This window comes from Hevea brasiliensis, unplaced genomic scaffold, assembly GCF_030052815.1.
Source record: "Hevea brasiliensis isolate MT/VB/25A 57/8 unplaced genomic scaffold, ASM3005281v1 Scaf1, whole genome shotgun sequence".
Lineage (NCBI taxonomy): Eukaryota > Viridiplantae > Streptophyta > Magnoliopsida > Malpighiales > Euphorbiaceae > Hevea > Hevea brasiliensis.
The window spans coordinates 9,667,398-9,681,362 of NW_026614585.1; the positions used below are offsets into that span (position 1 = coordinate 9,667,398).

Below are 13,965 nucleotides of genomic sequence, written 5' to 3' on the forward strand. Positions count from 1 at the left end.
ATGCTCACCCTGCTCAAAAATTTTACAGCCACAGGAGGATATTTTTGAGGTTAACTCGCTTTCTCCTCGCAGTCAATTATTACCGCTTGTATAAACTTGTTAAATCTTAGAATTTCCGCATGTGTTAGAAATGTTTATTTGATTTGGGTCTCAGAACTAAATTATTATTTTGGGACTCAGAACTTAATATGCTATGCATGTTTGATGGATTGGATGAAGGAGCTGAGCTCCCATTTATTTTTATGTTGATGAGTATGTGGAGGGTGAGCTGAGCTCCCCAAATGACTATATATTGTGTTTACAGGTCGGGTGAGTCAAAAACTCCCCGTTGGAAAGTCCATTTTTATGGTCGGACTCTGTCCGTTTGTTTTCTTGAAATTGGGCCCAAATGGGCCTTAGAGTTGGGTTAATGAACAGTTAGGCTTACTACGGGCCTCGGGGGCTTTAGGCTGGCCCAGGTCCTAGTGCCGGTCCGGCCCATAGGTTGGGTCGTGACAAAATCAATCGGTTCTCAATTTTACTTATTTTTTAATTTAGACTTACTTTTCAAGTTATTTGATATGATTTTAACCTTAATTTAAACCTAATAATCATTAATCAATGAAATTAAGCAATTTATATATATAAAATTAGGGTAAATTTTAATAACTATCCCTAAACTTATATGATTGTAACACTATAGTTCTTAAACTTTAAAATATAACAAAAAACCCCTAAACATTCAAATTTTGCACAGTAAAATCACTCTAACTTTCAATTACTGATTTTTCAGTTGAAAATTGATGTGAACAGCTCTCACAAGGCTCTTAGTCAATATTTCTCTCTCCTTTTCTTATTCAATTTGTAAAATTATTCTCTTTGCACTTGAAAAATTATTCTGTCTACAGTGAGAAAAATGATTAAATTTACACATAATTTGAGAAAGAAAAAAGAAATATTGATTAATCTCCATGCTATAACTGTTCAGGTCAACGTCTAACTGAAAAACTGACAATTAGAGGTTAGAGAGATTTTACTGTGTAAAATTTGAAAGTTGAAGAGGTTTTATGTTACATTTTTAAGTTGAAGGACTATAACGTTATACCAGATAAGTTCAGAGATGACTGTCAAAATTTATCCTATAAAATTACATATAATTTATAAATTCTCTAAAAAATAAATTAATTCAAAAATAAAAAAATATTATTCGGTTTGATTCGGTTCAAACTGATTTTTTCTTCAAAATCAAACTGAATCAAAATAATCAAAATTTTTAAAATACAAAATCGAACAAAACTGAATTACTGAATTTCAGTTAAAACCGAATAGTTCTCATCCATTGCATCAACTATCAAGCCTTTTAAGAAATTGAACTTTGTGGTTGAGAATATAATTAATTATTGGATTTTTACTGTAATTTTTTATAAAGCAATTTTATTTTATTAATAATTAATATTAAATGATTTGATAAAATTCAATCTAATGATGAAAAAATAAAATAATTAAAAATAAAATAAATATAGAAGGCACTTATATTAATTATATTTAAAAAAATAGATAAAAAAAATTAGATAAAAAAATTATATAATGTATTTATTCATATATCTAAAAGCTAAAATAAAAAGAAAAAACAGTATTTCCTTGAATTTCTTTTTTTACATTTTTTTAGGATTTTGAGCCTTTTTAAGAAATTTTAAAATTTTTAAAATTTTCTCTCTTATGGATTACAATAAATCTTATCTCTTTTGGATTAGGTTTAGTGATTCTTTCTTTATAAGCTCAAAGATAAAAATGACTCTGCAAACCTTGGTCTGGCCTTCGAATCAATCCAAAATAGAGTGTCAATACTGATTCAACAAGCATCTCATGCAAGCTTGCGGCATGAAATTTTAGAGAACCAATAAATGAAGAGAATCCTAGACTAAAGAAAGTATCGCCCTTTTGGTACCTTATCTACAAAGGCCTATATTCGTTTCGAATAAATGTTCATGAAAAAATAATTTAAATGAATTCTCATATAATTATATTTATTTATATTTATTTAAAAATAAATTTTTTAATATAAAAAAATTAAAATTTTCATTTTAAATATGAAATTTAATAAAAAAATAATTAAATTAAATTTTTATAAAATTCTACATTGTAAGACTACAACCATAAAATTATTGTAAATAATTAAGTATTATTATTTTAATAATTTCCCACTTTTTATTCCTTATTATTTTTGCTCTTATTACTTTTACGTGCATTAAGAAAATAAAATTTTATTGATTTCAAATAATTACAGAATGCCCAATGAAAATATTACATATTTAACAAACAAGGTTTAGTAGATCAATTGTAGTAGAGTCATCTTTATTGCTGTGAGTTTTAGTTTCAACTTAATCGAAGCCTTTTATATATATATATATAATAGAAGAAAATATTATATATTTCTTCTTCTTCTTATTATTATTATTTTTTTTTACGTTCAATCCAACTCCTCTCAAAAAAATAATACTCAGATATTCGTAATTGTTTTTTTCTTTGAAAAAAGAGGCAGAGGCTAAACAAACAGAGAAAACTACAAGGTGACATCGCGAAGACACCAACACCACAAAAATCATGCATGAGCCAAGGTAAGAGACTACTCAGAGAACTGTCAAGGTGAAGGCAACCCAAGGAAAGAGAACTAGCATAAGAGGCCAGCCAATCTGTCGTAAAATTAACTTGCCTGTACACATGAGAATTGGTAACATGCCAGCTACCTTCAATGAGCTCTTTAACTGAGGAAATGTGAGAACGCAGCACAGGGGGAACAGAAGGGAGATGACTACCTTATTATCACATTCAACCTGCAAGAACAGATAAATCCTTTTGCTTGAGGTTCAACACCATCCAATCTTGCACACTGATATTCTGACTGAAAAATTCTGATTGAAAATCATACGGAACAAGATGCAACCAATTAAATTTACTTTGAGCACAATCTTGGAGAACATGGAACGTGTTCTGATGTTCTCTACATGAAGCATACAAACACTGCACAAATTAGACGAAGCTAAATGACGGCGGCATCTCTCCTCATTTATGAGCAACTTCTCCTGAGCCGCAAGCCAAAAAAAGGAACGGACTTGTTTAGGACCATTCCATTGCCAAACGAGGTTCCAAATAGCATTGCTCGGCAATTAAGTAACCTCCCGAAATGCAATTATAAGCCGACTTTGTGGTAAAATTATCCGATTTAGATTCACCCCAATAAATGGCGTTGGCACCTTGCGAAAGGGGAAGGAGGTGGAATGCCCGCGTCCTACAAAATCACATAAATTTCATAGGCAAAATGCTCGATTTAGCTTCTGTATTTATCGAAAAAATTCTTTATTTTTAACTTTTAGTCTAATTTAGTTTAAAAGTTTTAATTTAAAATCAATTTAGTCTAAATCTTAAAATTTATGAGCTAAGTTTCTTTATTTTTTAATTTAAAAAAAATTAAAAAGTTCAGTTTTTTAATTAATTTATTTAAGCCTAAAAATTGAAAAACTCAAATTTTTATTTTTTTATTTTAGGCTAAATTAACTTTAAATTAAAAATTTTGAATTAATTAAATAAACAATTAAAAATAACTAAATTAAATTCTCTAATAAGTACAATGATGAAATTAAGCTTTAATCCAATTTTATCATATCTATTGTTATCTATAGGAATATTTTATCATTTCATGAATTTAAGCCTTTTCCTTTTGCTGACGATTGTAACACATTATCATTTGAATATATATATATATATATATATATATATATATATATATATATATATATATATATATATATATATATATATATATATATATATAGTTTCTTCTTAATGAAAATATTTATATTTTCTATTTAATAGAAGTGTTTATATTTTTTATGCATTATTGCATTTTATATCCAGTATTAATAATATGTTTTCATTAAAAAAATAAAATGAAAAAAATTATAAGAAAAAAGACTTTACAAGTCAAGATATCAAATTTGCACTTTTTGATTTATACTGAGAATATTCACTTTTATGATCATCAAAGTTTTTTTTTTTTTTTTAATGTGACCAGATTATCACTTTAAATTAAAAGCTCATTAAATATCAAAATTCAGAAGATTATATGATTTAAATTATTAAATTTTATAATAAAAAACAATTTTAGCTAAAAATAATTATTTTCTCATAATAATAACATAAATAATTATTATCTTTGCACGATTTAAAAAAATACTATAAACCAATAGATGATGATTAAAATCTTCTATATAGTATACTTATAATAAAATTCTGCCTATTTTATCTCTACACATTAATTTTCTTTAAGAAAACACTAATATAATTTAGTAGATTTACTTCTTAATTATACTAAAAAAATATAATACATCTTATAACATTTATGCTTAAATTAAAATTAAAATTAAATTATTCATTATATGAATTTCAAATTTGAAATTATATATGTTTCAATTTTTTAGCGTTATTATGCTGTTTTTTTTAGTAAAAATTTATCTATTATTGAATTTTCTTATTTATTTCAACTAAATTTTCCTATTATTACTTAGATTAAAAAAAAATATATATTAAATATTAAATTCCATAATTTTTTAAAAAACTAAAAACCAATATAATATAGGCAAGTATTATAATATTGATGACTATAATAATAATAATAAACAAAAAAAAATTAATTTAAAGTTAAAAATTGTGAAACGTTATTTGGATAACAATTTTTAACCTTTGTCAATATATATATATATATATATATATATATATATATATATATATATATATATATATATATATATATATATATATATATAAACTCAATTATTTTTATCATATAATTGAAGCATTTTAAAAATTTTCTTCTTCTTTTCTAAAAATCTTCTTCATATATTTATTCACATCTACTCTACTCAACTCAACTCAACTAAGCCTTTATCTCAAAAATTTATTGGGGTCAGCTATACGGATTCTCTTTCTCCACTCTAGACATTTTTGGATTAAATCATCGGAAATGCGTAATGCTTTTAGGTTATGTTGTACTACTCTCCTCCAAGTCAGTTTATGTCTACCTTCTTTTCTTTATATCATTTAACCCAATGTAGTCTACTTGTTTAACTGGAGCCTCTGTATGTCTATGCTTCACATGACCAAACTACGTCAATCTCCCTTCTCTCAACTTATCCTCAATTGGCAACACTCCTACCTTTTCTCTAATACTCTCATTATGGACTTTATCTAGTCTAGTATGACCACTCATCCACCTTAACATTCTCATCTCCGTAACTCTTATCTTAGACACATATGACTCCTTCATTACCCAACACTCACTGCCATATAACATAACCGGTCGTATTGCTGTACGGTAAAATTTTCCTTTCAACTTATTAAGGATCTTGTGATCACATAAAACTCTCGTGACACGTCTCTACTTTAACCATTCGGCTTTAATCCTGTGACTAACATCTTGACACACTTGAATTATATAGATGTTTTTAAGCACATTTGTATACTATGTCATGGCATTTAGGTAAGTAATCTCATGCATAGTAGTTGATTTCATTAATTTTTGTAATTTTTATTGTCAAGTCCTTAATTCCATATTTTCTGCATCATTTCAGGTGTTTTGGTGAAGCCTCAGGGCATAGGAGTCCGGAAGAAAACTTGAAAAGGTCAAAAGACTGAGAATTGCTACTGATACAATGTACACGGGTCATGTAAGCAAAGCCACAGACCCGTGTAACCTTCTGCCAGATGAAAGCCAGAGAGCCAATGGAGGAACAAAAGTACACGGGTCGTGTAATTGGACCCGTGTAATCTGAAGGGACCCGTGTAAGTCTCTGCAGGGCATAAGCTTAAAGAATTTTCTAAAAACAAAAGTACACGCCCCGTGTAACCAAGCTCGTGTAGCCAACGCACTGTAAGTCTCTCGTACAATGCAAGACTCGCACTCCGCTCCAAGAAATTACACACCCAGTGGTCGTAGTGACATACGGGCCGTGTACCATGTGGCAGCAAGTTTTCTAACCCAAATTCTCGCTCTTGTTTACACATTCAAATCAGACTCTTAAGGCTTTTTGGACTCAAAATGACCTAACCCTAGAATAGCTATTATAAATAGAAACAGAAAACATCCAAGAGGGGGATTAATCCTTTTACATCACTTTTTAGGAGTTTCAAAGAGTACTCGCTTCTGCACTCTCTCCAGCCGTCTTGAGGAAAAGAATATCAGTATCAAGAGGAGTTTTCCAGCCGAAGTTCCACAAGATCAAAGCTGCAAACCCTCTTCGGTTCTTTCATTCCATTTCCTTAAACGGATTTTTATTGTTTTATTTCTTCTAGATGATTTTCTTTTACTGTTTTTACCTTTTTATCATGATGTTTGCTGAACTCATCATGAGTGAGTAGTTTTCATATTCTGAAATTGGAAGAGTAATGCTTGTAATCATTATTATGGATAAACATTAAGTTTTATTTATTGGATTTGAGATTTGTTCCTTGATTTAATTTCTTGTGATCTTAATGCATGCTACGTGTTGGTACCCACTTAGTATTGATTATAGATATTAATTAAAGGACTGAAAGGTGAATATTAATATTAGAAAATCAAGATTTTGAACCTAGGAATTCTAACCTAGATATAGGCTGATACCTTTGTGGAATTTCAAAATTGATCAAAGACCTTAAAGGGTTTTAATTAATTTGATTACCACGAAAGTCGGATTTAAGTTAATTAAAATACACCCTAGGTGCCTTGAGAGAGGACTTAGGATACCTTAGGACTAATTTCCATCAAAGCAAACGATTCTCAATCCAGTAAATAAACAAGATAACATCCATAGTAAGATTCCAGTGTGAAATCTTAATTTTGGAATTATTTCAAAATAGATTATTTCATTTTAAGTTTATCATTCTAGTGTTTAAAATAAATAACCTTCATTCCCTCAGTATTCGATAGCCTAAACAGTCAAAATTACTATGTAGATTGGTACTTGCTAATCAAATTCCTAGTGAGAACGATATTTTATTCATCACTTTATTACTTGTTAGCGAATCGTGCATTTGCGGGGTTGTAAAACTGGTGAAACAAGTTTTTGGCACCGTTGCCGGGGAATTTGGCTTTGGTAATATCGAGTGATAGGCAATTTAGCTGATTTAGGCAACTATATTTATTATTTAATTTTATTTGATTTTTTTTATTTGTTTTCTCTTCTCTTAGGTGCCTGACCTGGTATATGACCAGAACAAGGCCAGAAGAAGAAATCTTGGATTGTGATCCAGAGATAGACAGAACTCTGAGAGCCATCAGGAGGGAAAGGAAACATCAAGAGCTCGATCAAGAAGATCCTGAAATTCCAACCATGGCCGATAATAATAACAGGCTAAGACTCTTGAGAGACTACGGAGCTCCATCTATCCAAGGATTTCAGCCCAGTGTCGCAAGACCCACAATGGAAGCTAACAACTTTGAGTTAAAACCAGCATGGCTTCAAATGATTCAACAAACCCAGTTTGGAGGTTCACCAACAGAAGATCCACACTATCACCTCTAGTGCTTTCTTACCCTATGTGACACATTCAAGATGAATGAAGTTTCTGATCAAGCCATAAGACTTAGAGCATTCCCATTCTCCCTTTGAGACAGAGCAAGGAAGTGGTTACTTTCTCAACCAGCTGGAACGTTCACCCCTTTAGAAAACCTCTCACAAGCTTTTCTAGCAAGGTACTTCCCACCTGCAAAGATTGCATGACTGAGGCTTGAGCTCAACACCTTCAGACAAAAGGAAGGTGAATCACTCTATGATGCATGGGAAAGATAAAAGGACCTGCAGAGGGAATGTCCACACCATGGCATAGAGGATTGGACACTAGTGCAAATTTCTATAATGGGTTACTACCCTCTACAAGGAGCACAGTTGATTCAGTTGCACAAGGTGACCTAATGGAGAAAACAATGACACAAGCACTTGAACTTCTAGAAAGGGTCACATACCATAATTATGAGTGGTCAAATGAAAGAGGAAATGCAAGGAGAACAACAGGGGTCCTGGAAGTGGATGCCCTAAGCATGATAAATATTCAATTTTGATCAGCTCACAAAGAGGCTTGATAAAATGCAAGCCAATGTTGTAGGTATGAACAGTCAATATGAGGACAGCTATGGAGGAAGATACATGAGTTTAGAATATAACAGTTTCAATGAACCTCCCACAGAACAAGTGAACTATCTTAATAACTGGGGAAACTTCAACCAGAGGCAGCCTAACAATCCATATTCAAACACTTACAACCCTAGATGGAGGAATCACTCAAATTTCTCATGGTCCAATTAGCAGAATCAGCCAATAAACAAACAATAGGGGTACAAACCACTAGCACCCCTTGGATTTCAGAACAGAGGCTAAAACTTTGCACAGCCACCACCGCCTCCTCAACCTCAGCAACTTGAACCGAAGATGACTATGGAATCCATGATGGAAGGTTTCCTAGCAGCTCAACAACAACAAAATGAACTGATTAAACAGCTGACTTCCAGAATGGACCAACTTGCTACCCATAACAAGATGCTAGAAAACCAAATTGCTCAGCAAGCAAGTTCTTCAAGTAAAGCTTTTGGTAAACTGCCTAGTCAACTAGAGATGAACCCAAGGGAGCATTGTAAGGTAGTTACATTGAGGAGTGGGAGAACACTAGTACAACCAAAGGAAGAACTGACAGAGGAAACCTCAGAAAAATCTGAAAGCCAAGCAGAGAAAAAGGAGGAAGAAGCTAAGAAAGATCAGGAAGAGGAAGCAGGGAAGAAAAAGAAGTTACCAGAGCCATACTAGCCTCCCCTACCTTTTCCTCAGGGATTTTAGAAAGCTAAATTGTACAAGCAGTTTGGGAAGTTTTTAGAAGTTTTACAGAAACTTTTTATCAATATTCCCTTCACAAAAGCACTCTCTCATATGCCATCCTATGCCAAATTTCTTAAGAAAATTCTGTCAAAGAAAAGAAAACTGGAAGACTATGAGACAGTTGCTCTAACAGAGGAATGCAGTGCCATATTGCAAAACAAACTGCTTCCAAAGTTAAAAGATATAGGAAGCTTCTCCATACCCTACCTCATTGACAACAAAAAAATAGACAAGGCCCTCTGCGATCTTGGGGAAAGTGTGAGTTTAATGCCTCTATCAATATATAAAAAGCTGGAGATCGGAGAACTGAAGCCCACGACAATCTCACTGTAATTGGTTGATCGATCTGTTAAATATCCAGTGGGCATACATGAGAACATCCCCATCAAAGTGGGTAAATTTTTCATTCCAGTAGACTTTGTTGTCCTTGAGATGGAAGAAGATGTTCAGATTCCTATCATCTTGGGAAGACCATTCTTGGCAACCACCGGAGCAATTATAGACGTCAAAAATGGCCGACTAACTCTCAAGGTAGGAGAAGAAGAAGTGGAATTCAACTTGTTTGACACAATAAAACACAAATTCGAACCTGACAAATGCTTCAAGGTTGACATAATTGACAAACAAGTTGAAGAGGAATTTCATAAGGTACATCCTAAAGATCCTCCAGAAGCATGCATTGTGCACAACCACATAGCGAATAATGAAAACACAAAAATAGCAGCTTGTGCACAATAGTTAGTAGCTCATCCACCCCTACACTTAGCTTAAGCTTCCGATATGGAGAAGTTGAAGGAGGAACAGCACAAGGGCAAGCTCCAGGAAAACACCAAACAGTTAGAGCTTAAACCTCTCCCCTCCTCACTAGGGTATGCATTTCTGGACTCAAACTCTAAATATCCAGTTATAATCAATGCTAGCCTGTTTAAGATAGAAGAGAAAAAATTGCTAAGAGAACTTAGGAACCACAACAAGGCCATAGGGTATAAATAGAAGACCTGAAAGGGATTAACCCCTTGATTTGCATGCACCGGATACATATGGAGGAAAACAGTAAACCCACTATCGAGCACCAAAGAAGACTTAACCCAAACATGAAAGAAATAGTCAAGAAAAAAATTTTGAAACTATTAGATGCGGGTATCATATATCCAATTTCTGATAGTAAATGGGTTAGTCTAGTACATGTAGTCCCTAAGAAGGATGGGACAACTGTTATCCAAAATGCAAACAATAAACTGATCCCTACTAGGGCAGTCACTGGTTGGCGAATGTGCATAGATTATAGGAAATTGAATAGTGCCACCAGAAAAGACCATTTTCCTCTCCCTTTCATTGACCAAATGTTAGAGAGGTTAGCAAAACACTCTTATTTTTGTTATCTAGATGGGTATTCGGGATTCTTTCAAATTCCTATTTACCCAGAAGACTAAGAAAAGATCACATTCACTAGCCCTTATGGAACATTTGCATATAAGAGAATGCCTTTTGGTCTTTGTAATGCCCCTGCTACCTTTCAAAGATGCATGATGGCTATTTTTTCTGATTATATTGAAAATATCATGAAAGTTTTTATGGATGATTTTTCTGTCTATAGAACTACTTTTGATAATTGCCTAGTTAATTTATCTAAGGTGTTGCAAAGATGTGAAGAATCAAACCTGGTTCTAAACTGGGAAAAATGCCACTTCATGGTAAGGGAAGGTATAGTTCTGGGACATTTGATATCAGAAAGAGGAATTGAGGTTGATAAGGCAAAAATTGAGATCATTGAAAACATGCCACCACCAACATCAGTCAAGGGAGTGCGAAGCTTTTTGGGACATGTAGGGTTCTACAGAAAATTCATTAAAGATTTCTCCAAAACAGCTAAGCCACTTACCAACCTGTTAAGTCAAGATGTTCCCTTTGATTTTGATAAAAATTGCCTTGTCTCTTTTAACAGGATCAAAGAAGCCCTGATCTCAGCACCAACAATGCAGCCACCAGATTGGGAGCTACCATTCGAGGTGATGTGTGATGCGAGTGACTTTGCAGTTGGAGCGGTGCTCGAGCAAAGAAAAGATAAAAAGCTCTATGCCATTTATTATGCCAGCAAGACACTAGATGACGGACAAATAAATTATACTACCACAGAAAAGGAATTCCTAGCAGTGGTGTTTGCATTGGACAAATTTAGATCTTACCTAGTTGGGTCAAAAATCATTGTATTCACAGATCATGCTGCAATCTAGTACCTTTTGAACAAGAAGGAAACAAAACCAAGGCTGATTCAATGGATTTTACTCCTGCAAGAATTTGACCTTGAAATCAAGGACAAAAAGGGGTCCGAAAATGTAGTGGCTGACTATCTTTCTAGGCTGAAATTAGAGTACACAGGGGACCTCGAGGATTTGTCAATTGATGACTTATTTCCTGATGAGCAATTACTAGCATTTTCCCAAGTTCTATGGTATGCTAACTTTGTTAATTTTCTTGTATGCTGGGTATTACCTCCAAACATGACTTATCAGCAAAGGAAGAAATTCCTACATGATGTGAGATACTACACATGGGAGGAACCTCTGTTATACAAGAGATGCAATGATGGGCTAATAAGAAGATGCATACCGAAGGAGGATATGGAGAGCATCCTCTAGCATTGCCATTCATCACTATATGGAGGATACTTTGGCACCACAAAAACAGTAGCTAAAATTTTGTAAGCTGGATTCTATTGACCACATTTGTTTAAGGATGTAAGATCCTTTGTGTTAGCTTGTGATCAATGCCAAAGGACGGGCAATACATCAAGAAGGAATGAAATGCCACTACATGGTATACTTGAGGTAGAATTATTTGATGTATGGGGGATAGATTTCATAGAACCATTTCCCTCTTCCCATGGAAACAAGTATATTCTGGTTGGAGTTGATTATGTGTCAAAATGGGTAGAAGCAATAGCCACACCAACCAATGACGCTAGAGTGGTCACAAGGTTCCTTAAGAAGAATATCTTCACAAGATTTGGCACACCACAAGCAATAATCAGCAATTGAGGAAGTCACTTCTGCAACCAACAATTCAAAACTCTATTGAAAAAGTATGGAGTGACTCACAAGGTGGCCACACCTTATCATCCTCAAACCAGCGGCTAAGTAGAAATCTCAAACAAGGAACTGACGTGGATTCTAGAGAAAACTATAAACCGATCCAGGAAGGACTGGTGCATGAAGTTAGATGATGCACTGTGGGCATACCGCACTGCATATAAAACCCCAATTGGCATAACACCCTTCCGACTGGTTTATGGAAAATCATGCCATCTCCCTGTCGAACTTGAACACAAAGCTTACTGGGCAATTCAGATCCTAAACTTTGACCTCAAAGCTGCTGGTGAAAAAAGGCTCCTATAACTGAATGAGTTGAAAGAAATCCGACAGGATGCGTATGAAAATGCCAAAATCTTCAAAGATAAAATCAAAAGATGGCATGATAGACGCGTAGCAAGGAAAGAAATAAAAGAAGGAGACCTTGTCCTGTTAGTCAACTCTAGATTGAAACTCTTTCCAGAGAAGCTAAAATCAAGATGTTCAAGGACCTTTTAAGGTCACTCAAGTCTTCCCACATAGAGTAGTAGAAGTGTAGAGTGAAACCTCAGGAGCATTTAAAGTCAATGGATAGAGGCTAAAGCCGTACTTTCGAGGAGAACCCATAGAAAAAGAAGTCAATTGCACCCTCGACCATCCTCCTGACAGACCATGAAAGATGAAACCAAAGTCGAGCTAATGACTATAAACAAGCGCTTTTTGGGAGGCAACCCAAAATTTCTAATTATTCTTTCTTTCTTTCTTATTTTAATTTTATTAATATTTGTTCACATTTTCTTTTGTAGGAATCCCAAAAGATCTCAAATCTGGAAAAGCAAGGGGGAGTAGAGAACAAGAGAGGAGAGGAATCATCAAGTCAAAACCACAAAAGAGAAAATTGAACAAAATTGGGGAAATAGCTCTGTTGCTAACCTTCACATTCATTTCATGTATTATGGTGATAAAAATTTTCATAAGGGAAAAATTTAGAGAATCAGAAAATTACACGGGTCGTGTACTGGGTTCACACGCCCCGTGTAACTTTCTGGAAGTCCGTAAAAATCTCGAAAATTTTAACTCTGAGGAAGACAGAAAGTTACACGAGTCCATAGCCCAATTTACACAGTCCGTGTAATGTTACTGGCAGAATAATTTGAGGACAGAAAGTTACACGGGTGCCCTTTGTAATTTACACGGGCCGTGTAACATGTTCAGCAAAGCAACGAGAGAGGCAGAAAGTTACATGGGTCCCAGAGCTCATTTACATGGGCTGTGTACTAAGACAAAATTTGAAATTTTCGGGCAGAAATTTACACGGCCCCACATGTTGGGACCCATATAGTGATACACGACTCGTGTATCATGTCGCAGACGTGACTCCTGGGGCACGAAACGGGCGAAACGAAGAGTCCTAACGGCTCTTTAAATACACCCCTCGCCTTAAACCCATTCATAAAGACAAAACCCTTCATCTCCACCCCTCCTAGTCTATAAAAACCCCTCAAATCTCTTCTCCCTTCACCAAACCCTAGTCTTCTCTTTCCCAAAACTGATCAATGGCTCCTGTAAAGCGATCTGCACGAAGAATGGGCTCTTCCTCAAGGCAAGGAGGAGAATCTTCACCTTTTCTCCCTTAGCTGACACCCCAACACCCAAGAATAAGGGCAGCCTCTCCTCAACCATAACTCCAGCCACAAGCCGCTCTAGAACCCAAAATCTCCATTCCTTGGGGATTCTGTGATGATGCCCACAAGGCCATGTGCACCCGGCTTCACACCCAAAAAATTAGCTCCACAAAATACATGGATTTCGCACTACTAGAGCAAATCAGGCTGTAGGAAAAAAATCAACGGACTACTCGATAGCATCGGGTGGACAAGGTTCATCCAACTCCAATTTCTCGCATACCGGACACCACACTAGAGTTTTTGGGCAGTTTCAAGGCCACCTTATGGCCTACCGACAGGGAAGATAGAGGCAGAATTGAATTTCGCCTCCTTGGTGTCGATCGGGTA

At 34.5% G+C, this 13,965-nt stretch overlaps 1 non-coding gene across 1 annotated transcript; it reads right to left on the bottom strand.

Moving 5' to 3' along the window:
* Positions 1 to 7,733: 7,733 nt before the first annotated feature.
* Positions 7,734 to 7,840, bottom strand: LOC131176395 (small nucleolar RNA R71). The gene has a single exon (XR_009146487.1). It is a non-coding gene; the product is annotated as a small nucleolar RNA R71 (small nucleolar RNA).
* Positions 7,841 to 13,965: the final 6,125 nt, after the last annotated feature.